The sequence below is a fragment of the Carcharodon carcharias genome, chromosome 9 (assembly GCF_017639515.1).
Source record: "Carcharodon carcharias isolate sCarCar2 chromosome 9, sCarCar2.pri, whole genome shotgun sequence".
NCBI classification, from domain to species: domain Eukaryota; kingdom Metazoa; phylum Chordata; class Chondrichthyes; order Lamniformes; family Lamnidae; genus Carcharodon; species Carcharodon carcharias.
The window spans coordinates 77,728,023-77,753,666 of record NC_054475.1 but is presented as its reverse complement, the minus strand read 5'-3'; the positions used below and the strand labels follow the sequence as shown (position 1 = coordinate 77,753,666).

Here is a 25,644-nt window from a genome sequence, read left to right as displayed (position 1 = left end):
GTGTTGTTGTGGAAAGTTTGTGGTGGTCTGGACAGTTTGGGTTGGTGTGGATAGTTTGGATTGTTGTGGACAGTTTGTGCTGGTGTGGACAGTTTGTGTTGGTGTGGACAGTTTGTGCTGGTGTGGACAGTTTGTGCTGGTGTGGAAAATTTGTGTTGGTGTGGAGAGTTTGTGTTGGTGTGGAGAGTTTGTGTTGGTGTGGACAGTTTGGGTTGGTGTGGACAGTTTGTGTTGGTGTGGAAAGTTTTTGTGGCTGTGGACAGTTTGTGTTGGTCTGGAAGGTTTGTGTTGCTTTGACAGCTTGTGTTGGTGTGGACAATTTGTGTTGGTGTAGACAATTTGTGTTGTGTGGAAAGTTTGTGTTGCTGTGGACAGTTTGTGTTGCTGTGGACAGTTTGTGTGGCTCTGGACAGTTTGTGTTGGTGTGGACAGTTTGTGTTGCTGTGTCCAGTTTGTGTTGGTGGGGACAATTTGTGATGGTGTGGACAATTTGTGTTGGTGGGACAGTTTGTGTTGGTGGGGACAGTTTGTGTTGGTGGGACAGTTTGTGTTGGTGGGGACAGTTTGTGTTGGTGTAGACAATTTGTTTTGGTGTAGACAATTTATGTTGGTGTAGACAATTTGTGTTGGTCTGGAAAGTTTGTGTTGCTTTGACAGCTTGTGTTGGTGTGGACAATTTGTGTTTTGTGGAAAGTTTGTGTTGCTGTGGCCAGTTTGTGTTGTGGACAGTTTGTGTTGCTGTGGACAGTTTGTGTTGCTCTGTAGAGTTTGTGTTGGTTATGACAGTTTGTGTTGGTGTGGACAATTTGGGTTGCTGTGGACAAGTTGTGCTGGTGTGGATAGTCAGTGTTGCTGTGAAAAGTTTGTGTTACTGTGGACAGTTTGCGTTGGTGTGGACAGTTTGTGTTGTAGACAGTTTGTGTTGGTGTGGACAGTTTGTGCTGGTGTGGACAGTTTGTGTTGGTGTGGACAGTTTGTGTTGTAGACAGTTTGTGTTGGTGTGGACAGTTTGTGTTGGTGTGGACAGTTTGTGTTGTAGACAGTTTGTGTTGGTGTAGACAGTTTGTGCTGGTGTGGACAGTTTGTGTCAGTGTGGACAGTTTGTGTTGTAGACAGTTTGTGTTGGTGTGGACAGTTTGTGTTGTAAACAGTTTGTGTTACTGTGGACAGTTTGTGTTGGTGTGGACAGTTTGTGTTGTAGACAGTTTGTGTTGGTGTGGACAGTTTGTGCTGGTGTGGACAGTTTGTGTCAGTGTGGACAGTTTGTGTTGTAGACAGATTGTGTTGGTGTGGACAGTTTGTGTTGTAGACAGTTTGTGTTGGTGTGGACAGTTTGTGTTGCTGTGGCCAGTTTGTGTTGCTGTGGCCAGTTTGTGTTGTAGACAGTTTGTGTTGCTGTGGTGAGTTTTAGCTGGTTTTGACAGTTTCTGTTGGTGTGGATATGTTGTGTTGCTATCGCAGTTTGTGTTTATGTGGACAGTTTGTGTGGCTCTGGACAGTTTGTGTTGGTGTGGACAAAATTGTGTGTTGGTGTGGACAGTTGGTGCTGGTGTTTACAGCTTGTGGTGCTGTGGACAGTGTGGTTTGGCATAGACAATGTGTGTGAGTGTGGACGATATTGACCGGTGTGGAGATTTTGGGTTAGAGTGGAAACATTTTCTTGGTGCAGTCAGTTTGTGTTGCTGTGGACGGTTTGCACTGGTGCCAAAAGTTTGTGTCGGTGTGGACAGTTTGCGTTGCTGTGGACAGTTTGTGTTGCTCTGGACAGTTTGTGTTGGAGTGGACAGTTTGTGTTGCTGTGGCCAGCTTGTGTTAGTGTGGCCAGTTTGTGTTCGTGTGGCCAGTTTGTGTTGATGTGGATAGTTTTTGTTGGTGTGCACAGTTTGTGCCGGTGTGGACAGTGTGTATTGGTGTGGACAGTGTGTATTGGTGTGGACACTTAGTTTTAGCGTGCACAGCTTGTGTCGGTGTGGACAGCTTCTGTTGGTGCGCTCAGTTTGTGTTGGTGCGGACAGTTTGTGTTGGTGTGCACAGTTTGGGTTGGTATAGAGAGTTTGTGTTGATGTGGACAGTTTGTATTGCTGTGGACAGGTGTGTTTATGCGGACAGTTTGTGTTGCTGTGGTCAGTTTGTTTTGGTGTGGACAGTTTGTGTTGCTCTGGACAGTTTGTGTTGTTGTGGACAGTTTGTTTGGTGTGGACAGTTTGTGTTGCTCTGGACAGTTTGTGTTGCTGCGCTCAGTTTGTTTTGGTGTGGACAGTTTGTGTTGCTCTGGACAGTTTGTGTTGCTGTGGTCAGTTTGTTTGGTGTGGACAGTTTGTGTTGCTCTGGACAGTTTGTGTTGCTGCGCTCAGTTTGTTTTGGTGTGGACAGTTTGTGTTGCTCTGGACAGTTTGTGTTGTTGTGGACAGTTTGTTTGGTGTGGATAGTTTGTGTTGCTCTGGACAGTTTGTGTTGCTGCGCTCAGTTTGTTTTGGTGTGGACAGTTTGTGTTGCTCTGGACAGTTTGTGTTGCTGTGGTCAGTTTGTTTTGGTGTGGACAGTTTGTGTTGCTCTGGACAGTTTGTGTTGCTGTGGTCAGTTTGTTTTGGTGTGGACAGTTTGTTTTGGTGTGGACAGTTTGTGTCGCTCTGGACAGTTTGTGTTGCTGTGGTCAGTTTGTTTTGGTGTGGACAGTTTGTGTTGCTCTGGACAGTTTGTGTTGCTGTGGTCAGTTTGTTTTGGTGTGGACAGTTTGTGTTGCTCTGGACAGTTTGTTTTGGTGTGGACAGTTTGTGTTGCCCTGGACAGTTTGTGTTGGTGTGGACGGTTCGTGTTGCTCTGGACAGTTTGTGTTGGTGTGGACAGTTTGTGTTGCTCTGGACAGTTTGTTTTGGTGTGGACAGTTTGTGTTGCTGTGGATATTTTTATTGGTGTGGATAGTTTTTGTTGGTGTGGACAGGTTTTTTTGGCGTACACAGTTTGTGTTGGTGTGGACAGTGTGTATTGGCGTGGACAGTTTGTTTTGTCATGGACAGTTTGTATTGGCGTGGACAGTTTGTTTTGGCATGGACAGTTTGTGTCGGTGCGGACAGCTTATGTTGGTGCGGTCAGTTTGTGTTGGTGTGGACAGTTTGTGATGGTGTGGGCAGTTTGTGTTGATGTGGACAATTTGTGTTGCTGTGGACAGTTTGTGTTTATGCGGACGGTTCGTGTTGCTGTGATCAGTTTGTGCTGCTGTGGACAGTTTGTGGTGGTGTGGATAGTTTGCAGTGGTGTGGACAGTGAGCTTTGGCATGGACAATGTGTGCGACTGTGGACAATGTGGATTGGTGTAGAGAGTTGCGATTATTGTGGACAGTTTGTGTTGCCGTGGACAGTATGTGTTGGTATGGACAGTACTTGCTGGTGCGGACAGTTTGTGTTGGTGTGGACAGTTTGTGTTCTCGTGGATGGTTTTCGTTGGTGGGACAGAATTGGTTCGTCCTAAGAGTTTGGGTTGGCATGGAGAGTTTGTGTCATTGCAGACAGTTTGTGTTCTCGTGGATAGTTTTGGTTGGTGGGACAGAATTTGTTCGCCGGAGAGTTTGTGTTGTGGTGGCCAGTTTGTGTTGGTGTGGACAGTTTGTGTTGGTATGGACAGTTTGTGGTGGTGTGGACAGTTTGTGTTGGTATGGACAGTTTTTGGTGGTATGGACAGTTTGTGTTGGTGTGGACAGTTTGTGGTGGTGTGGACAGTTTTTGGTGGTGTGGACAGTTTGTGGTGGTGTGGACAGTTTTTGGTGGTGTGGACAGTTTGTGGTGGTGTGGACAGTTTGTGTTGGTATGGACAGTTTGTGGTGGTGTGGACAGTTTTTGGTGGTATGGACAGTTTGTGGTGGTGTGGACAGTTTTTGGTGGTATGGACAGTTTGTGTTGGTGTGGACAGTTTGTGTTGGTCCAGACAGTTTGTGTTGGTACGGACAGTTTGTGTTGGTGTGGACAGTTTGTGTTGATGTGGACAGATTAGTTGCTGTGGGCAGGTTGTGTTGCTCTGGACACTTTATGTTGGTGTGGACAGTTTGTGTTGCTGTGGCCGATTTGTGTTCATGAGGACAGTTTGTGTTGGTGCAGATAGTTTGGGTTGGTGCGGTTAGCTTGGTTTGTTGTGGACAGTTTGAGTTGGCATGGACAGATTGTGTTGGTGTGGACAGTTTCAGTTGGTGCGGATAGTTTCGGTTGTTGTGGACAGTTTGGGTTGGCATGGCCAGTTTGTGTCAGTGTGGACAGTTTGTGTCAGTGTGGACAGTTTGTGGTGGTGTGGACGGTTCAAGTTAGTGTGGACAATTTGGGTTGGTGTGGACAGTTTGTGTTGTTGAAGCCGATTTGTGTTCACGTGGACAATTTGTGTTGGTGTGGACAGTTTGTGTTGCTGTAGCCGATTTGTGTTTGTGTGGACAATTTGTGTTGGTGTGGACAGTTTGTGTTGGTGTGGTTAGATTGTGTTGGTGTAGACAGTTTGTGTTGGTCCGGACAGTTTGTGTTGGTACGGACAGTTTGTGTTGGTGTGGACAGTTTGTGTTGATGTGGACAGATTAGTTGCTGTGGGCAGGTTGTGTTGCTCTGGACACTTTATGTTGGTGTGGACAGTTTGTGTTGCTGTGGCCGATTTGTGTTCATGAGGACAATTTGTGTTGGTGTGGACAGTTTGTGTTGCTGTAGCCGATTTGTGTTTGTGTGGACAATTTGTGTTGGTGTGGACAGTTTGCGTTGGTGTGGAAATTTTGTGTTGGTGTGGACAGTTTATATTGGTGTGGACAGTTTGTATTGGTGTGGACAGTTTGTGTTGGTGTGGACAGTTTGTATTGGTGTGGACAGTTTGTGTTGGTGTGGACAGTTTGTATTGGTGTGGACAGTTTGTGTTGGTGTGGACAGTTTGTGTTGGTGTGGAAATTTTGTGTTGGTGTGGACAGTTTGTATTGGTGTGGACAGTTTGTATTGGTGTGGACAGTTTGTATTGGTGTGGACAGTTTGTATTGGTGTGGAAATTTTGTGTTGGTGTGGACAGTTTTTATTGGTGTGGACAGTTTGTATTGGTGTGGACAGTTTGTATTGGTGTGGAAATTTTGTATTGGTGTGGAAATTTTGTGTTGATGTGGACAGTTTGTATTGGTGTGGATAGTTTGTGTTGGTGTGGACAGTTTGTGTTGGTGTGGACAGTTTTTATTGGTGTGGAATTTTTTTGTTGGTGTGGACAGTTTGTGTTGGTGTGGACAGTTTGTATTGGTGTGGACAGTTTGTGTTGGTGTGGACAGTTTGTATTGGTGTGGACAGTTTGTGTTGGTGTGGACAGTTTGTATTCGTGTGGAAATTTTGTGTTGGTGTGGACAGTTTGTGTTGGTGTGGACAGTTTTTGTAGGTGTGGACAATTTGTGTTGGTGTGGACAGTTTGAATTGGTGTGGAAATTTTGTGTTGGTGTGGACAGTTTGTGTTGGTGTGGACAGTTTGCGTTGGTGTGGACAGTTTGTGTTGGTGTGGACAGTTTGTATTGGTGTGGACAGTTTGTGTTGGTGTGGACAGTTTGTGTTGGTGCGGACAGTTTGTGTTGATGTGGACAGTTTGTGTTGGTGTGGACAGTTTGTTTTGGGGTGGACAGTTTGTTTTGGGGTGGACCGTTTGTGTTGGCGTGGACGGTTTGTGTTGGCGTGGACGGTTTGTGTTGGTGTGGACAGTTTGTGTTGGTGTGGACAGTTTGTGTTGATGTGGACAGTTTGTGTTGGTGTGGACAGTTTGTTTTGGGGTGGACAGCTTGTTTTGGGGTGGACCGTTTGTGTTGGTGTGGACAGTTTGTGTTGGTGTGGACAGCTTGTATTGGTGTGGACAGTTTGTGTTGGTGTGGACAGTTTGCATTGGTGTGGAAATTTTGTGTTGGTGTGGACAGTTTGTGTTGGTGTGGAAAGTTTGTGTTGGTGTGGACAGTTTGTATTGGTGTGGACAGTTTGTGTTGGTGTGGACAGTTTGTGTTGGTGCGGACAGTTTGTGTTGATGTGGACAGTTTGTGTTGGTGTGGACAGTTTGTTTTGGGGTGGACAGTTTGTTTTGGGGTGGACCGTTTGTGTTGGCGTGGACAGTTTGTGTTGGCGTGGACAGTTTGTATTGGTGTGGAAATTTTGTGTTGGTGTGGAAATTTTGTGTTGATGTGGACAGTTTGCGTTGGTGTGGACAGTTTGTTTTGGGGTGGACAGTTTGTTTTGGGGTGGACCATTTGTGTTGGCGTGGACAGTTTGTGTTGGCGTGGACAGTTTGTATTGGTGTGGACAGTTTGTGTTGGTGTGGACAGTTTGTATTGGTGTGGAAATTTTGTGTTGGTGTAGACAGTTTGTGTTGGTGTGGACAGTTTGTATTGGTGTGGACAGTTTGTGTTGGTGTGGACAGTTTGTATTGGTGTGGACAGTTTGTGTTGGTGTGGACAGTTTGTGTTGGTGTGGACAGTTTGTATTGGTGTGGAAATTTTGTGTTGGTGTGGAAATTTTGTGTTGGTGTGGACAGTTTGTGTTGGTGTGGAAATTTTGTGTTGGTGTGGACAGTTTGTGTTGGTGTGGACAGTTTGTATTGGTGTGGAAGTTTTGTGTTGGTGTGGACAGTTTGTATTGGTGTGGACAGTTTGTATTGGTGTGGAAATTTTGTGTTGGTGTGGACAGTTTATATTGGTGTGGACAGTTTGTATTGGTGTGGACAGTTTGTGTTGGTGTGGACAGTTTGTATTGGTGTGGACAGTTTGTATTGGTGTGGACAGTTTGTGTTGGTGTGGACAGTTTGTATTGGTGTGGAAATTTTGTGTTGGTGTGGACAGTTTGTGTTGGTGTGGACAGTTTGTATTGGTGTGGACAGTTTGTATTGGTGTGGACAGTTTGTGTTGATGTGGACAGTTTGTGTTGGTGTGGACAGTTTGTTTTGGGGTGGACAGCTTGTTTTGGGGTGGACCGTTTGTATTGGTGTGGAAATTTTGTGTTGGTGTGGACAGTTTGTATTGGTGTGGACAGTTTGTATTGGTGTGGACAGTTTGTATTGGTGTGGAAATTTTGTATTGGTGTGGAAATTTTGTGTTGATGTGGACAGTTTGTATTGGTGTGGACAGTTTGTGTTGGTGTGGACAGTTTGTGTTGGTGTGGACAGTTTGTATTGGTGTGGAATTTTTGTGTTGGTGTGGACAGTTTGTGTTGGTGTGGACAGTTTGTACTGGTGTGGACAGTTTGTGTTGGTGTGGACAGTTTGTATTGGTTTGGACAATTTGTGTTGGTGTGGACAGTTTGTATTGGTGTGGAAATTTTGTGTTGGTGTGGACAGTTTGTGTTGGTGTGGACAGTTTGTATTGGTGTGGACAGTTTGTATTGGTGTGGAAATTTTGTGTTGGTGTGGACAGTTTGTGTTGGTGTGGAAATTTTGTGTTGGTGTGGACAGTTTGTGTTGGTGTGGACAGTTTGTATTGGTGTGGAAGTTTTGTGTTGGTGTGGATAGTTTGTATTGGCGTGGACAGTTTGTATTGGTGTGGACAGTTTGTATTGGTGTGGACAGTTTGTGTTGGTGTGGACAGTTTGTGTTGGTGCGGACAGTTTGTGTTGATGTGGACAGTTTGTGTTGGTGTGGACAGTTTGTTTTGGGGTGGACAGTTTGTTTTGGGGTGGACCGTTTGTGTTGGCGTGGACGGTTTGTGTTGGCGTGGACAGTTTGTGTTGGTGTGGACAGTTTGTGTTGGTGTGGACAGTTTGTGTTGATGTGGACAGTTTGTGTTGGTGTGGACAGTTTGTTTTGGGGTGGACAGTTTGTTTTGGGGTGGACCGTTTGTGTTGGTGTGGACAGTTTGTGTTGGTGTGGACAGTTTGTATTGGTGTGGACAGTTTGTGTTGGTGTGGACAGTTTGTATTGGTGTGGAAATTTTGTGTTGGTGTGGACAGTTTGTGTTGGTGTGGACAGTTTGTATTGGTGTGGACAGTTTGTGTTGGTGTGGACAGTTTGTGTTGGTGCGGACAGTTTGTGTTGGTGTGGACAGTTTGTGTTGGTGTGGACAGTTTGTTTTGGGGTGGACAGTTTGTTTTGGGGTGGACCGTTTGTATTGGTGTGGAAATTTTGTGTTGGTGTGGACAGTTTGTGTTGGTGTGGACAGTTTGTGTTGGTGTGGACAGTTTGTATTGGTGTGGACAGTTTGTATTGGTGTGGAAATTTTGTGTTGGTGTGGAAATTTTGTGTTGGTGTGGACAGTTTGTGTTGGTGTGGAAATTTTGTGTTGGTGTGGACAGTTTGTGTTGGTGTGGACAGTTTGTATTGGTGTGGACAGTTTGTGTTGGTGTGGACAGTTTGTGTTGGTGCGGACAGTTTGTGTTGATGTGGACAGTTTGTGTTGGTGTGGACAGTTTGTTTTGGGGTGGACAGTTTGTTTTGGGGGGGACCGTTTGTGTTGGCGTGGACGGTTTGTGTTGGCGTGGACAGTTGGTGTTGGTGTGGACAGTTTGTGTTGGTGTGGACAGATTGTGTTGATGTGGACAGTTTGTGTTGGTGTGGACAGTTTGTTTTGGGGTGGACGTTTTGTTTTGGGGTGGACCGTTTGTGTTGGTGTGGACAGTTTGTGTTGGTGTGGACAGTTTGTATTGGTGTGGACAGTTTGTGTTGGTGTGGAAATTTTGTGTAGGTGTGGACAGTTTGTGTTGGTGTGGACAGTTTGTATTGGTGTGGAAGTTTTGTGTTGGTGTGGACAGTTTGTATTGGTGTGGACAGTTTGTATTGGTGTGGACAGTTTGTATTGGTGTGGACAGTTTGTGTTGGTGTGGACAGTTTGTGTTGGTGCGGACAGTTTGTGTTGATGTGGACATTTTGTGTTGGTTTGGACAGTTTGTTTTGGGGTGGACAGTTTGTTTTGGGGTGGACCGTTTGTGTTGGCGTGGACGGTTTGTGTTGGCGTGGACAGTTTGTGTTGGTGTGGACAGTTTGTGTTGGTGTGGACAGTTTGTGTTGATGTGGACAGTTTGTGTTGGTGTGGACAGTTTGTTTTGGGGTGGACAGTTTGTTTTGGGGTGGACCGTTTGTGTTGGTGTGGACAGTTTGTGTTGGTGTGGACAGTTTGTATTGGTGTGGACAGTTTGTGTTGGTGTGGACAGTTTGTGTTGGTGTGGAAATTTTGTGTTGGTGTGGACAGTTTGTGTTGGTGTGGAAATTTTGTGTTGGTGTGGACAGTTTGTGTTGGTGTGGACAGTTTGTATTGGTGTGGACAGTTTGTGTTGGTGTGGACAGTTTGTGTTGGTGCGGACAGTTTGTGTTGATGTGGACAGTTTGTGTTGGTGTGGACAGTTTGTTTTGGGGTGGACAGTTTGTTTTGGGGGGGACCGTTTGTGTTGGCGTGGACGGTTTGTGTTGGCGTGGACAGTTGGTGTTGGTGTGGACAGTTTGTGTTGGTGTGGACAGATTGTGTTGATGTGGACAGTTTGTGTTGGTGTGGACAGTTTGTTTTGGGGTGGACGTTTTGTTTTGGGGTGGACCGTTTGTGTTGGTGTGGACAGTTTGTGTTGGTGTGGACAGTTTGTATTGGTGTGGACAGTTTGTGTTGGTGTGGAAATTTTGTGTAGGTGTGGACAGTTTGTGTTGGTGTGGACAGTTTGTATTGGTGTGGAAGTTTTGTGTTGGTGTGGACAGTTTGTATTGGTGTGGACAGTTTGTATTGGTGTGGACAGTTTGTATTGGTGTGGACAGTTTGTGTTGGTGTGGACAGTTTGTGTTGGTGTGGACAGTTTGTGTTGATGTGGACAGTTTGTGTTGGTGTGGACAGTTTGTTTTGGGGTGGACAGTTTGTTTTGGGGTGGACCGTTTGTGTTGGTGTGGACAGTTTGTGTTGGTGTGGACAGTTTGTATTGGTGTGGACAGTTTGTGTTGGTGTGGACAGTTTGTATTGGTGTGGAAATTTTGTGTTGGTGTGGACAGTTTGTGTTGGTGTGGACAGTTTGTATTGGTGTGGACAGTGTGTATTGGTGTGGACACTTAGTTTTAGCGTGCACAGCTTGTGTCGGTGTGGACAGCTTCTGTTGGTGCGCTCAGTTTGTGTTGGTGCGGACAGTTTGTGTTGGTGTGCACAGTTTGGGTTGGTATAGAGAGTTTGTGTTGATGTGGACAGTTTGTATTGCTGTGGACAGGTGTGTTTATGCGGACAGTTTGTGTTGCTGTGGTCAGTTTGTTTTGGTGTGGACAGTTTGTGTTGCTCTGGACAGTTTGTGTTGTTGTGGACAGTTTGTTTGGTGTGGACAGTTTGTGTTGCTCTGGACAGTTTGTGTTGCTGCGCTCAGTTTGTTTTGGTGTGGACAGTTTGTGTTGCTCTGGACAGTTTGTGTTGCTGTGGTCAGTTTGTTTGGTGTGGACAGTTTGTGTTGCTCTGGACAGTTTGTGTTGCTGCGCTCAGTTTGTTTTGGTGTGGACAGTTTGTGTTGCTCTGGACAGTTTGTGTTGTTGTGGACAGTTTGTTTGGTGTGGACAGTTTGTGTTGCTCTGGACAGTTTGTGTTGCTGCGCTCAGTTTGTTTTGGTGTGGACAGTTTGTGTTGCTCTGGACAGTTTGTGTTGCTGTGGTCAGTTTGTTTTGGTGTGGACAGTTTGTGTTGCTCTGGACAGTTTGTGTTGCTGTGGTCAGTTTGTTTTGGTGTGGACAGTTTGTTTTGGTGTGGACAGTTTGTGTCGCTCTGGACAGTTTGTGTTGCTGTGGTCAGTTTGTTTTGGTGTGGACAGTTTGTGTTGCTCTGGACAGTTTGTGTTGCTGTGGTCAGTTTGTTTTGGTGTGGACAGTTTGTGTTGCTCTGGACAGTTTGTTTTGGTGTGGACAGTTTGTGTTGCCCTGGACAGTTTGTGTTGGTGTGGACGGTTCGTGTTGCTCTGGACAGTTTGTGTTGGTGTGGACAGTTTGTGTTGCTCTGGACAGTTTGTTTTGGTGTGGACAGTTTGTGTTGCTGTGGATATTTTTATTGGTGTGGATAGTTTTTGTTGGTGTGGACAGGTTTTTTTGGCGTACACAGTTTGTGTTGGTGTGGACAGTGTGTATTGGCGTGGACAGTTTGTTTTGTCATGGACAGTTTGTATTGGCGTGGACAGTTTGTTTTGGCATGGACAGTTTGTGTCGGTGCGGACAGCTTATGTTGGTGCGGTCAGTTTGTGTTGGTGTGGACAGTTTGTGATGGTGTGGGCAGTTTGTGTTGATGTGGACAATTTGTGTTGCTGTGGACAGTTTGTGTTTATGCGGACGGTTCGTGTTGCTGTGATCAGTTTGTGCTGCTGTGGACAGTTTGTGGTGGTGTGGATAGTTTGCAGTGGTGTGGACAGTGAGCTTTGGCATGGACAATGTGTGCGACTGTGGACAATGTGGATTGGTGTAGAGAGTTGCGATTATTGTGGACAGTTTGTGTTGCCGTGGACAGTATGTGTTGGTATGGACAGTACTTGCTGGTGCGGACAGTTTGTGTTGGTGTGGACAGTTTGTGTTCTCGTGGATGGTTTTCGTTGGTGGGACAGAATTGGTTCGTCCTAAGAGTTTGGGTTGGCATGGAGAGTTTGTGTCATTGCAGACAGTTTGTGTTCTCGTGGATAGTTTTGGTTGGTGGGACAGAATTTGTTCGCCGGAGAGTTTGTGTTGTGGTGGCCAGTTTGTGTTGGTGTGGACAGTTTGTGTTGGTATGGACAGTTTGTGGTGGTGTGGACAGTTTGTGTTGGTATGGACAGTTTTTGGTGGTATGGACAGTTTGTGTTGGTGTGGACAGTTTGTGGTGGTGTGGACAGTTTTTGGTGGTGTGGACAGTTTGTGGTGGTGTGGACAGTTTTTGGTGGTGTGGACAGTTTGTGGTGGTGTGGACAGTTTGTGTTGGTATGGACAGTTTGTGGTGGTGTGGACAGTTTTTGGTGGTATGGACAGTTTGTGGTGGTGTGGACAGTTTTTGGTGGTATGGACAGTTTGTGTTGGTGTGGACAGTTTGTGTTGGTCCAGACAGTTTGTGTTGGTACGGACAGTTTGTGTTGGTGTGGACAGTTTGTGTTGATGTGGACAGATTAGTTGCTGTGGGCAGGTTGTGTTGCTCTGGACACTTTATGTTGGTGTGGACAGTTTGTGTTGCTGTGGCCGATTTGTGTTCATGAGGACAGTTTGTGTTGGTGCAGATAGTTTGGGTTGGTGCGGTTAGCTTGGTTTGTTGTGGACAGTTTGAGTTGGCATGGACAGATTGTGTTGGTGTGGACAGTTTCAGTTGGTGCGGATAGTTTCGGTTGTTGTGGACAGTTTGGGTTGGCATGGCCAGTTTGTGTCAGTGTGGACAGTTTGTGTCAGTGTGGACAGTTTGTGGTGGTGTGGACGGTTCAAGTTAGTGTGGACAATTTGGGTTGGTGTGGACAGTTTGTGTTGTTGAAGCCGATTTGTGTTCACGTGGACAATTTGTGTTGGTGTGGACAGTTTGTGTTGCTGTAGCCGATTTGTGTTTGTGTGGACAATTTGTGTTGGTGTGGACAGTTTGTGTTGGTGTGGTTAGATTGTGTTGGTGTAGACAGTTTGTGTTGGTCCGGACAGTTTGTGTTGGTACGGACAGTTTGTGTTGGTGTGGACAGTTTGTGTTGATGTGGACAGATTAGTTGCTGTGGGCAGGTTGTGTTGCTCTGGACACTTTATGTTGGTGTGGACAGTTTGTGTTGCTGTGGCCGATTTGTGTTCATGAGGACAATTTGTGTTGGTGTGGACAGTTTGTGTTGCTGTAGCCGATTTGTGTTTGTGTGGACAATTTGTGTTGGTGTGGACAGTTTGCGTTGGTGTGGAAATTTTGTGTTGGTGTGGACAGTTTATATTGGTGTGGACAGTTTGTATTGGTGTGGACAGTTTGTGTTGGTGTGGACAGTTTGTATTGGTGTGGACAGTTTGTGTTGGTGTGGACAGTTTGTATTGGTGTGGACAGTTTGTGTTGGTGTGGACAGTTTGTGTTGGTGTGGAAATTTTGTGTTGGTGTGGACAGTTTGTATTGGTGTGGACAGTTTGTATTGGTGTGGACAGTTTGTATTGGTGTGGACAGTTTGTATTGGTGTGGAAATTTTGTGTTGGTGTGGACAGTTTTTATTGGTGTGGACAGTTTGTATTGGTGTGGACAGTTTGTATTGGTGTGGAAATTTTGTATTGGTGTGGAAATTTTGTGTTGATGTGGACAGTTTGTATTGGTGTGGATAGTTTGTGTTGGTGTGGACAGTTTGTGTTGGTGTGGACAGTTTTTATTGGTGTGGAATTTTTTTGTTGGTGTGGACAGTTTGTGTTGGTGTGGACAGTTTGTATTGGTGTGGACAGTTTGTGTTGGTGTGGACAGTTTGTATTGGTGTGGACAGTTTGTGTTGGTGTGGACAGTTTGTATTCGTGTGGAAATTTTGTGTTGGTGTGGACAGTTTGTGTTGGTGTGGACAGTTTTTGTAGGTGTGGACAATTTGTGTTGGTGTGGACAGTTTGAATTGGTGTGGAAATTTTGTGTTGGTGTGGACAGTTTGTGTTGGTGTGGACAGTTTGCGTTGGTGTGGACAGTTTGTGTTGGTGTGGACAGTTTGTATTGGTGTGGACAGTTTGTGTTGGTGTGGACAGTTTGTGTTGGTGCGGACAGTTTGTGTTGATGTGGACAGTTTGTGTTGGTGTGGACAGTTTGTTTTGGGGTGGACAGTTTGTTTTGGGGTGGACCGTTTGTGTTGGCGTGGACGGTTTGTGTTGGCGTGGACGGTTTGTGTTGGTGTGGACAGTTTGTGTTGGTGTGGACAGTTTGTGTTGATGTGGACAGTTTGTGTTGGTGTGGACAGTTTGTTTTGGGGTGGACAGCTTGTTTTGGGGTGGACCGTTTGTGTTGGTGTGGACAGTTTGTGTTGGTGTGGACAGCTTGTATTGGTGTGGACAGTTTGTGTTGGTGTGGACAGTTTGCATTGGTGTGGAAATTTTGTGTTGGTGTGGACAGTTTGTGTTGGTGTGGAAAGTTTGTGTTGGTGTGGACAGTTTGTATTGGTGTGGACAGTTTGTGTTGGTGTGGACAGTTTGTGTTGGTGCGGACAGTTTGTGTTGATGTGGACAGTTTGTGTTGGTGTGGACAGTTTGTTTTGGGGTGGACAGTTTGTTTTGGGGTGGACCGTTTGTGTTGGCGTGGACAGTTTGTGTTGGCGTGGACAGTTTGTGTTGGTGTGGACAGTTTGTGTTGGTGTGGACAGTTTGTGTTGATGTGGACAGTTTGCGTTGGTGTGGACAGTTTGTTTTGGGGTGGACAGTTTGTTTTGGGGTGGACCATTTGTGTTGGCGTGGACAGTTTGTGTTGGCGTGGACAGTTTGTATTGGTGTGGACAGTTTGTGTTGGTGTGGACAGTTTGTATTGGTGTGGAAATTTTGTGTTGGTGTAGACAGTTTGTGTTGGTGTGGACAGTTTGTATTGGTGTGGACAGTTTGTGTTGGTGTGGACAGTTTGTATTGGTGTGGACAGTTTGTGTTGGTGTGGACAGTTTGTGTTGGTGTGGACAGTTTGTGTTGGTGTGGACAGTTTGTATTGGTGTGGACAGTTTGTATTGGTGTGGAAATTTTGTGTTGGTGTGGAAATTTTGTGTTGGTGTGGACAGTTTGTGTTGGTGTGGAAATTTTGTGTTGGTGTGGACAGTTTGTGTTGGTGTGGACAGTTTGTATTGGTGTGGAAGTTTTGTGTTGGTGTGGACAGTTTGTATTGGTGTGGACAGTTTGTATTGGTGTGGAAATTTTGTGTTGGTGTGGACAGTTTATATTGGTGTGGACAGTTTGTATTGGTGTGGACAGTTTGTGTTGGTGTGGACAGTTTGTATTGGTGTGGACAGTTTGTGTTGGTGTGGACAGTTTGTGTTGGTGTGGACAGTTTGTATTGGTGTGGAAATTTTGTGTTGGTGTGGACAGTTTGTGTTGGTGTGGACAGTTTGTATTGGTGTGGACAGTTTGTATTGGTGTGGACAGTTTGTGTTGATGTGGACAGTTTGTGTTGGTGTGGACAGTTTGTTTTGGGGTGGACAGCTTGTTTTGGGGTGGACCGTTTGTATTGGTGTGGAAATTTTGTGTTGGTGTGGACAGTTTGTATTGGTGTGGACAGTTTGTATTGGTGTGGACAGTTTGTATTGGTGTGGAAATTTTGTATTGGTGTGGAAATTTTGTGTTGATGTGGACAGTTTGTATTGGTGTGGACAGTTTGTGTTGGTGTGGACAGTTTGTGTTGGTGTGGACAGTTTGTATTGGTGTGGAATTTTTGTGTTGGTGTGGACAGTTTGTGTTGGTGTGGACAGTTTGTACTGGTGTGGACAGTTTGTGTTGGTGTGGACAGTTTGTATTGGTTTGGACAATTTGTGTTGGTGTGGACAGTTTGTATTGGTGTGGAAATTTTGTGTTGGTGTGGACAGTTTGTGTTGGTGTGGACAGTTTGTATTGGTGTGGACAGTTTGTATTGGTGTGGAAATTTTGTGTTGGTGTGGACAGTTTGTGTTGGTGTGGAAATTTTGTGTTGGTGTGGACAGTTTGTGTTGGTGTGGACAGTTTGTATTGGTGTGGAAGTTTTGTGTTGGTGTGGATAGTTTGTATTGGCGTGGACAGTTTGTATTGGTGTGGACAGTTTGTATTGGTGTGGACAGTTTGTGTTGGTGTGGACAGTTTGTGTTGGTGCGGACAGTTTGTGTTGATGTGGACAGTTTGTGTTGGTGTGGACAGTTTGTTTTGGGGTGGACAGTTTGTTTTGGGGTGGACCGTTTGTGTTGGCGTGGACGGTTTGTGTTGGCGTGGACAGTTTGTGTTGGTGTGGACAGTTTGTGTTGGTGTGGACAGTTTGTGTTGATGTGGACAGTTTGTGTTGGTGTGGACAGTTTGTTTTGGGGTGGACAGTTTGTTTTGGGGTGGACCGTTTGTGTTGGTGTGGACAGTTTGTGTTGGTGTGGACAGTTTGTATTGGTGTGGACAGTTTGTGTTGGTGTGGACAGTTTGTATTGGTGTGGAAATTTTGTGTTGGTGTGGACAGTTTGTGTTGGTGTGGACAGTTTGTATTGGTGTGGACAGTTTGTGTTGGTGTGGACAGTTTGTGTTGGTGCGGACAGTTTGTGTTGGTGTGGACAGTTTGTGTTGGTGTGGACAGTTTGTTTTGGGGTGGACAGTTTGTTTTGGGGTGGACCGTTTGTATTGGTGTGGAAATTTTGTGTTGGTGTGGACAGTTTGTGTTGGTGTGGACAGTTTGTGTTGGTGTGGACAGTTTGTATTGGTGTGGACAGTTTGTATTGGTGTGGAAATTTTGTGTTGGTGTGGAAATTTTGTGTTGGTGTGGACAGTTTGTGTTGGTGTGGAAATTTTGTGTTGGTGTGGACAGTTTGTGTTGGTGTGGACAGTTTGTATTGGTGTGGACAGTTTGTGTTGGTGTGGACAGTTTGTGTTGGTGCGGACAGTTTGTGTTGATGTGGACAGTTTGTGTTGGTGTGGACAGTTTGTTTTGGGGTGGACAGTTTGTTTTGGGGGGGACCGTTTGTGTTGGCGTGGACGGTTTGTGTTGGCGTGGACAGTTGGTGTTGGTGTGGACAGTTTGTGTTGGTGTGGACAGATTGTGTTGATGTGGACAGTTTGTGTTGGTGTGGACAGTTTGTTTTGGGGTGGACGTTTTGTTTTGGGGTGGACCGTTTGTGTTGGTGTGGACAGTTTGTGTTGGTGTGGACAGTTTGTATTGGTGTGGACAGTTTGTGTTGGTGTGGAAATTTTGTGTAGGTGTGGACAGTTTGTGTTGGTGTGGACAGTTTGTATTGGTGTGGAAGTTTTGTGTTGGTGTGGACAGTTTGTATTGGTGTGGACAGTTTGTATTGGTGTGGACAGTTTGTATTGGTGTGGACAGTTTGTGTTGGTGTGGACAGTTTGTGTTGGTGCGGACAGTTTGTGTTGATGTGGACATTTTGTGTTGGTTTGGACAGTTTGTTTTGGGGTGGACAGTTTGTTTTGGGGTGGACCGTTTGTGTTGGCGTGGACGGTTTGTGTTGGCGTGGACAGTTTGTGTTGGTGTGGACAGTTTGTGTTGGTGTGGACAGTTTGTGTTGATGTGGACAGTTTGTGTTGGTGTGGACAGTTTGTTTTGGGGTGGACAGTTTGTTTTGGGGTGGACCGTTTGTGTTGGTGTGGACAGTTTGTGTTGGTGTGGACAGTTTGTATTGGTGTGGACAGTTTGTGTTGGTGTGGACAGTTTGTGTTGGTGTGGAAATTTTGTGTTGGTGTGGACAGTTTGTGTTGGTGTGGAAATTTTGTGTTGGTGTGGACAGTTTGTGTTGGTGTGGACAGTTTGTATTGGTGTGGACAGTTTGTGTTGGTGTGGACAGTTTGTGTTGGTGCGGACAGTTTGTGTTGATGTGGACAGTTTGTGTTGGTGTGGACAGTTTGTTTTGGGGTGGACAGTTTGTTTTGGGGGGGACCGTTTGTGTTGGCGTGGACGGTTTGTGTTGGCGTGGACAGTTGGTGTTGGTGTGGACAGTTTGTGTTGGTGTGGACAGATTGTGTTGATGTGGACAGTTTGTGTTGGTGTGGACAGTTTGTTTTGGGGTGGACGTTTTGTTTTGGGGTGGACCATTTGTGTTGGTGTGGACAGTTTGTGTTGGTGTGGACAGTTTGTATTGGTGTGGACAGTTTGTGTTGGTGTGGAAATTTTGTGTAGGTGTGGACAGTTTGTGTTGGTGTGGAAGTTTTGTGTTGGTGTGGACAGTTTGTATTGGTGTGGACAGTTTGTATTGGTGTGGACAGTTTGTATTGGTGTGGACAGTTTGTGTTGGTGTGGACAGTTTGTGTTGGTGCGGACAGTTTGTGTTGATGTGGACATTTTGTGTTGGTGTGGACAGTTTGTTTTGGGGTGGACAGTTTGTTTTGGGGTGGACCGTTTGTGTTGGCGTGGACGGTTTGTGTTGGCGTGGACAGTTTGTGTTGGTGTGGACAGTTTGTGTTGGTGTGGACAGTTTGTGTTGATGTGGACAGTTTGTGTTGGTGTGGACAGTTTGTTTTGGGGTGGACAGTTTGTTTTGGGGTGGACCGTTTGTGTTGGTGTGGACAGTTTGTGTTGGTGTGGACAGTTTGTATTGGTGTGGACAGTTTGTGTTGGTGTGGACAGTTTGTATTGGTGTGGAAATTTTGTGTTGGTGTGGACAGTTTGTGTTGGTGTGGACAGTTTGTATTGGTGTGGACAGTGTGTATTGGTGTGGACACTTAGTTTTAGCGTGCACAGCTTGTGTCGGTGTGGACAGCTTCTGTTGGTGCGCTCAGTTTGTGTTGGTGCGGACAGTTTGTGTTGGTGTGCACAGTTTGGGTTGGTATAGAGAGTTTGTGTTGATGTGGACAGTTTGTATTGCTGTGGACTGGTGTGTTTATGCGGACAGTTTGTGTTGCTGTGGTCAGTTTGTTTTGGTGTGGACAGTTTGTGTTGCTCTGGACAGTTTGTGTTGTTGTGGACAGTTTGTTTGGTGTGGACAGTTTGTGTTGCTCTGGACAGTTTGTGTTGCTGCGCTCAGTTTGTTTTGGTGTGGACAGTTTGTGTTGCTCTGGACAGTTTGTGTTGCTGTGGTCAGTTTGTTTGGTGTGGACAGTTTGTGTTGCTCTGGACAGTTTGTGTTGCTGCGCTCAGTTTGTTTTGGTGTGGACAGTTTGTGTTGCTCTGGACAGTTTGTGTTGTTGTGGACAGTTTGTTTGGTGTGGACAGTTTGTGTTGCTCTGGACAGTTTGTGTTGCTGCGCTCAGTTTGTTTTGGTGTGGACAGTTTGTGTTGCTCTGGACAGTTTGTGTTGCTGTGGTCAGTTTGTTTTGGTGTGGACAGTTTGTGTTGCTCTGGACAGTTTGTGTTGCTGTGGTCAGTTTGTTTTGGTGTGGACAGTTTGTTTTGGTGTGGACAGTTTGTGTCGCTCTGGACAGTTTGTGTTGCTGTGGTCAGTTTGTTTTGGTGTGGACAGTTTGTGTTGCTCTGGACAGTTTGTGTTGCTGTGGTCAGTTTGTTTTGGTGTGGACAGTTTGTGTTGCTCTGGACAGTTTGTTTTGGTGTGGACAGTTTGTGTTGCCCTGGACAGTTTGTGTTGGTGTGGACGGTTCGTGTTGCTCTGGACAGTTTGTGTTGGTGTGGACAGTTTGTGTTGCTCTGGACAGTTTGTTTTGGTGTGGACAGTTTGTGTTGCTGTGGATATTTTTATTGGTGTGGATAGTTTTTGTTGGTGTGGACAGGTTTTTTTGGCGTACACAGTTTGTGTTGGTGTGGACAGTGTGTATTGGCGTGGACAGTTTGTTTTGTCATGGACAGTTTGTATTGGCGTGGACAGTTTGTTTTGGCATGGACAGTTTGTGTCGGTGCGGACAGCTTATGTTGGTGCGGTCAGTTTGTGTTGGTGTGGACAGTTTGTGATGGTGTGGGCAGTTTGTGTTGATGTGGACAATTTGTGTTGCTGTGGACAGTTTGTGTTTATGCGGACGGTTCGTGTTGCTGTGATCAGTTTGTGCTGCTGTGGACAGTTTGTGGTGGTGTGGATAGTTTGCAGTGGTGTGGACAGTGAGCTTTGGCATGGACAATGTGTGCGACTGTGGACAATGTGGATTGGTGTAGAGAGTTGCGATTATTGTGGACAGTTTGTGTTGCCGTGGACAGTATGTGTTGGTATGGACAGTACTTGCTGGTGCGGACAGTTTGTGTTGGTGTGGACAGTTTGTGTTCTCGTGGATGGTTTTCGTTGGTGGGACAGAATTGGTTCGTCCTAAGAGTTTGGGTTGGCATGGAGAGTTTGTGTCATTGCAGACAGTTTGTGTTCTCGTGGATAGTTTTGGTTGGTGGGACAGAATTTGTTCGCCGGAGAGTTTGTGTTGTGGTGGCCAGTTTGTGTTGGTGTGGACAGTTTGTGTTGGTATGGACAGTTTGTGGTGGTGTGGACAGTTTGTGTTGGTATGGACAGTTTTTGGTGGTATGGACAGTTTGTGTTGGTGTGGACAGTTTGTGGTGGTGTGGACAGTTTTTGGTGGTGTGGACAGTTTGTGGTGGTGTGGACAGTTTTTGGTGGTGTGGACAGTTTGTGGTGGTGTGGACAGTTTGTGTTGGTATGGACAGTTTGTGGTGGTGTGGACAGTTTTTGGTGGTATGGACAGTTTGTGGTGGTGTGGACAGTTTTTGGTGGTATGGACAGTTTGTGTTGGTGTGGACAGTTTGTGTTGGTCCAGACAGTTTGTGTTGGTACGGACAGTTTGTGTTGGTGTGGACAGTTTGTGTTGATGTGGACAGATTAGTTGCTGTGGGCAGGTTGTGTTGCTCTGGACACTTTATGTTGGTGTGGACAGTTTGTGTTGCTGTGGCCGATTTGTGTTCATGAGGACAGTTTGTGTTGGTGCAGATAGTTTGGGTTGGTGCGGTTAGCTTGGTTTGTTGTGGACAGTTTGAGTTGGCATGGACAGATTGTGTTGGTGTGGACAGTTTCAGTTGGTGCGGATAGTTTCGGTTGTTGTGGACAGTTTGGGTTGGCATGGCCAGTTTGTGTCAGTGTGGACAGTTTGTGTCAGTGTGGACAGTTTGTGGTGGTGTGGACGGTTCAAGTTAGTGTGGACAATTTGGGTTGGTGTGGACAGTTTGTGTTGTTGAAGCCGATTTGTGTTCACGTGGACAATTTGTGTTGGTGTGGACAGTTTGTGTTGCTGTAGCCGATTTGTGTTTGTGTGGACAATTTGTGTTGGTGTGGACAGTTTGTGTTGGTGTGGTTAGATTGTGTTGGTGTAGACAGTTTGTGTTGGTCCGGACAGTTTGTGTTGGTACGGACAGTTTGTGTTGGTGTGGACAGTTTGTGTTGATGTGGACAGATTAGTTGCTGTGGGCAGGTTGTGTTGCTCTGGACACTTTATGTTGGTGTGGACAGTTTGTGTTGCTGTGGCCGATTTGTGTTCATGAGGACAATTTGTGTTGGTGTGGACAGTTTGTGTTGCTGTAGCCGATTTGTGTTTGTGTGGACAATTTGTGTTGGTGTGGACAGTTTGCGTTGGTGTGGAAATTTTGTGTTGGTGTGGACAGTTTATATTGGTGTGGACAGTTTGTATTGGTGTGGACAGTTTGTGTTGGTGTGGACAGTTTGTATTGGTGTGGACAGTTTGTGTTGGTGTGGACAGTTTGTATTGGTGTGGACAGTTTGTGTTGGTGTGGACAGTTTGTGTTGGTGTGGAAATTTTGTGTTGGTGTGGACAGTTTGTATTGGTGTGGACAGTTTGTATTGGTGTGGACAGTTTGTATTGGTGTGGACAGTTTGTATTGGTGTGGAAATTTTGTGTTGGTGTGGACAGTTTTTATTGGTGTGGACAGTTTGTATTGGTGTGGACAGTTTGTATTGGTGTGGAAATTTTGTATTGGTGTGGAAATTTTGTGTTGATGTGGACAGTTTGTATTGGTGTGGATAGTTTGTGTTGGTGTGGACAGTTTGTGTTGGTGTGGACAGTTTTTATTGGTGTGGAATTTTTTTGTTGGTGTGGACAGTTTGTGTTGGTGTGGACAGTTTGTATTGGTGTGGACAGTTTGTGTTGGTGTGGACAGTTTGTATTGGTGTGGACAGTTTGTGTTGGTGTGGACAGTTTGTATTCGTGTGGAAATTTTGTGTTGGTGTGGACAGTTTGTGTTGGTGTGGACAGTTTTTGTAGGTGTGGACAATTTGTGTTGGTGTGGACAGTTTGAATTGGTGTGGAAATTTTGTGTTGGTGTGGACAGTTTGTGTTGGTGTGGACAGTTTGCGTTGGTGTGGACAGTTTGTGTTGGTGTGGACAGTTTGTATTGGTGTGGACAGTTTGTGTTGGTGTGGACAGTTTGTGTTGGTGCGGACAGTTTGTGTTGATGTGGACAGTTTGTGTTGGTGTGGACAGTTTGTTTTGGGGTGGACAGTTTGTTTTGGGGTGGACCGTTTGTGTTGGCGTGGACGGTTTGTGTTGGCGTGGACGGTTTGTGTTGGTGTGGACAGTTTGTGTTGGTGTGGACAGTTTGTGTTGATGTGGACAGTTTGTGTTGGTGTGGACAGTTTGTTTTGGGGTGGACAGCTTGTTTTGGGGTGGACCGTTTGTGTTGGTGTGGACAGTTTGTGTTGGTGTGGACAGCTTGTATTGGTGTGGACAGTTTGTGTTGGTGTGGACAGTTTGCATTGGTGTGGAAATTTTGTGTTGGTGTGGACAGTTTGTGTTGGTGTGGAAAGTTTGTGTTGGTGTGGACAGTTTGTATTGGTGTGGACAGTTTGTGTTGGTGTGGACAGTTTGTGTTGGTGCGGACAGTTTGTGTTGATGTGGACAGTTTGTGTTGGTGTGGACAGTTTGTTTTGGGGTGGACAGTTTGTTTTGGGGTGGACCGTTTGTGTTGGCGTGGACAGTTTGTGTTGGCGTGGACAGTTTGTGTTGGTGTGGACAGTTTGTGTTGGTGTGGACAGTTTGTGTTGATGTGGACAGTTTGCGTTGGTGTGGACAGTTTGTTTTGGGGTGGACAGTTTGTTTTGGGGTGGACCATTTGTGTTGGCGTGGACAGTTTGTGTTGGCGTGGACAGTTTGTATTGGTGTGGACAGTTTGTGTTGGTGTGGACAGTTTGTATTGGTGTGGAAATTTTGTGTTGGTGTAGACAGTTTGTGTTGGTGTGGACAGTTTGTATTGGTGTGGACAGTTTGTGTTGGTGTGGACAGTTTGTATTGGTGTGGACAGTTTGTGTTGGTGTGGACAGTTTGTGTTGGTGTGGACAGTTTGTGTTGGTGTGGACAGTTTGTATTGGTGTGGACAGTTTGTATTGGTGTGGAAATTTTGTGTTGGTGTGGAAATTTTGTGTTGGTGTGGACAGTTTGTGTTGGTGTGGAAATTTTGTGTTGGTGTGGACAGTTTGTGTTGGTGTGGACAGTTTGTATTGGTGTGGAAGTTTTGTGTTGGTGTGGACAGTTTGTATTGGTGTGGACAGTTTGTATTGGTGTGGAAATTTTGTGTTGGTGTGGACAGTTTATATTGGTGTGGACAGTTTGTATTGGTGTGGACAGTTTGTGTTGGTGTGGACAGTTTGTATTGGTGTGGACAGTTTGTATTGGTGTGGACAGTTTGTGTTGGTGTGGACAGTTTGTATTGGTGTGGAAATTTTGTGTTGGTGTGGACAGTTTGTGTTGGTGTGGACAGTTTGTATTGGTGTGGACAGTTTGTATTGGTGTGGACAGTTTGTGTTGATGTGGACAGTTTGTGTTGGTGTGGACAGTTTGTTTTGGGGTGGACAGCTTGTTTTGGGGTGGACCGTTTGTATTGGTGTGGAAATTTTGTGTTGGTGTGGACAGTTTGTATTGGTGTGGACAGTTTGTATTGGTGTGGACAGTTTGTATTGGTGTGGAAATTTTGTATTGGTGTGGAAATTTTGTGTTGATGTGGACAGTTTGTATTGGTGTGGACAGTTTGTGTTGGTGTGGACAGTTTGTGTTGGTGTGGACAGTTTGTATTGGTGTGGAATTTTTGTGTTGGTGTGGACAGTTTGTGTTGGTGTGGACAGTTTGTACTGGTGTGGACAGTTTGTGTTGGTGTGGACAGTTTGTATTGGTTTGGACAATTTGTGTTGGTGTGGACAGTTTGTATTGGTGTGGAAATTTTGTGTTGGTGTGGACAGTTTGTGTTGGTGTGGACAGTTTGTATTGGTGTGGACAGTTTGTATTGGTGTGGAAATTTTGTGTTGGTGTGGACAGTTTGTGTTGGTGTGGAAATTTTGTGTTGGTGTGGACAGTTTGTGTTGGTGTGGACAGTTTGTATTGGTGTGGAAGTTTTGTGTTGGTGTGGATAGTTTGTATTGGCGTGGACAGTTTGTATTGGTGTGGACAGTTTGTATTGGTGTGGACAGTTTGTGTTGGTGTGGACAGTTTGTGTTGGTGCGGACAGTTTGTGTTGATGTGGACAGTTTGTGTTGGTGTGGACAGTTTGTTTTGGGGTGGACAGTTTGTTTTGGGGTGGACCGTTTGTGTTGGCGTGGACGGTTTGTGTTGGCGTGGACAGTTTGTGTTGGTGTGGACAGTTTGTGTTGGTGTGGACAGTTTGTGTTGATGTGGACAGTTTGTGTTGGTGTGGACAGTTTGTTTTGGGGTGGACAGTTTGTTTTGGGGTGGACCGTTTGTGTTGGTGTGGACAGTTTGTGTTGGTGTGGACAGTTTGTATTGGTGTGGACAGTTTGTGTTGGTGTGGACAGTTTGTATTGGTGTGGAAATTTTGTGTTGGTGTGGACAGTTTGTGTTGGTGTGGACAGTTTGTATTGGTGTGGACAGTTTGTGTTGGTGTGGACAGTTTGTGTTGGTGCGGACAGTTTGTGTTGGTGTGGACAGTTTGTGTTGGTGTGGACAGTTTGTTTTGGGGTGGACAGTTTGTTTTGGGGTGGACCGTTTGTATTGGTGTGGAAATTTTGTGTTGGTGTGGACAGTTTGTGTTGGTGTGGACAGTTTGTGTTGGTGTGGACAGTTTGTATTGGTGTGGACAGTTTGTATTGGTGTGGAAATTTTGTGTTGGTGTGGAAATTTTGTGTTGGTGTGGACAGTTTGTGTTGGTGTGGAAATTTTGTGTTGGTGTGGACAGTTTGTGTTGGTGTGGACAGTTTGTATTGGTGTGGACAGTTTGTGTTGGTGTGGACAGTTTGTGTTGGTGCGGACAGTTTGTGTTGATGTGGACAGTTTGTGTTGGTGTGGACAGTTTGTTTTGGGGTGGACAGTTTGTTTTGGGGGGGACCGTTTGTGTTGGCGTGGACGGTTTGTGTTGGCGTGGACAGTTGGTGTTGGTGTGGACAGTTTGTGTTGGTGTGGACAGATTGTGTTGATGTGGACAGTTTGTGTTGGTGTGGACAGTTTGTTTTGGGGTGGACGTTTTGTTTTGGGGTGGACCGTTTGTGTTGGTGTGGACAGTTTGTGTTGGTGTGGACAGTTTGTATTGGTGTGGACAGTTTGTGTTGGTGTGGAAATTTTGTGTAGGTGTGGACAGTTTGTGTTGGTGTGGACAGTTTGTATTGGTGTGGAAGTTTTGTGTTGGTGTGGACAGTTTGTATTGGTGTGGACAGTTTGTATTGGTGTGGACAGTTTGTATTGGTGTGGACAGTTTGTGTTGGTGTGGACAGTTTGTGTTGGTGCGGACAGTTTGTGTTGATGTGGACATTTTGTGTTGGTGTGGACAGTTTGTTTTGGGGTGGACAGTTTGTTTTGGGGTGGACCGTTTGTGTTGGCGTGGACGGTTTGTGTTGGCGTGGACAGTTTGTGTTGGTGTGGACAGTTTGTGTTGGTGTGGACAGTTTGTGTTGATGTGGACAGTTTGTGTTGGTGTGGACAGTTTGTTTTGGGGTGGACAGTTTGTTTTGGGGTGGACCGTTTGTGTTGGTGTGGACAGTTTGTGTTGGTGTGGACAGTTTGTATTGGTGTGGACAGTTTGTGTTGGTGTGGACAGTTTGTATTGGTGTGGAAATTTTGTGTTGGTGTGGACAGTTTGTGTTGGTGTGGACAGTTTGTATTGGTGTGGACAGTTTGTGTTGGTGTGGACAGTTTGTGTTGGTGCGGACAGTTTGTGTTGGTGTGGACAGTTTGTGTTGGTGTGGACAGTTTGTTTTGGGGTGGACAGTTTGTTTTGGGGTGGACCGTTTGTATTGGTGTGGAAATTTTGTGTTGGTGTGGACAGTTTG

General features: G+C 45.7%; 1 protein-coding gene across 2 annotated transcripts in view; it reads left to right on the top strand.

Moving 5' to 3' along the window:
* Nucleotides 1–25,644, top strand: part of btk (Bruton agammaglobulinemia tyrosine kinase) — a 424,430-nt gene that overhangs the window by 335,762 nt on the left and 63,024 nt on the right. The gene's annotated exons all lie outside the window — the stretch shown is intronic.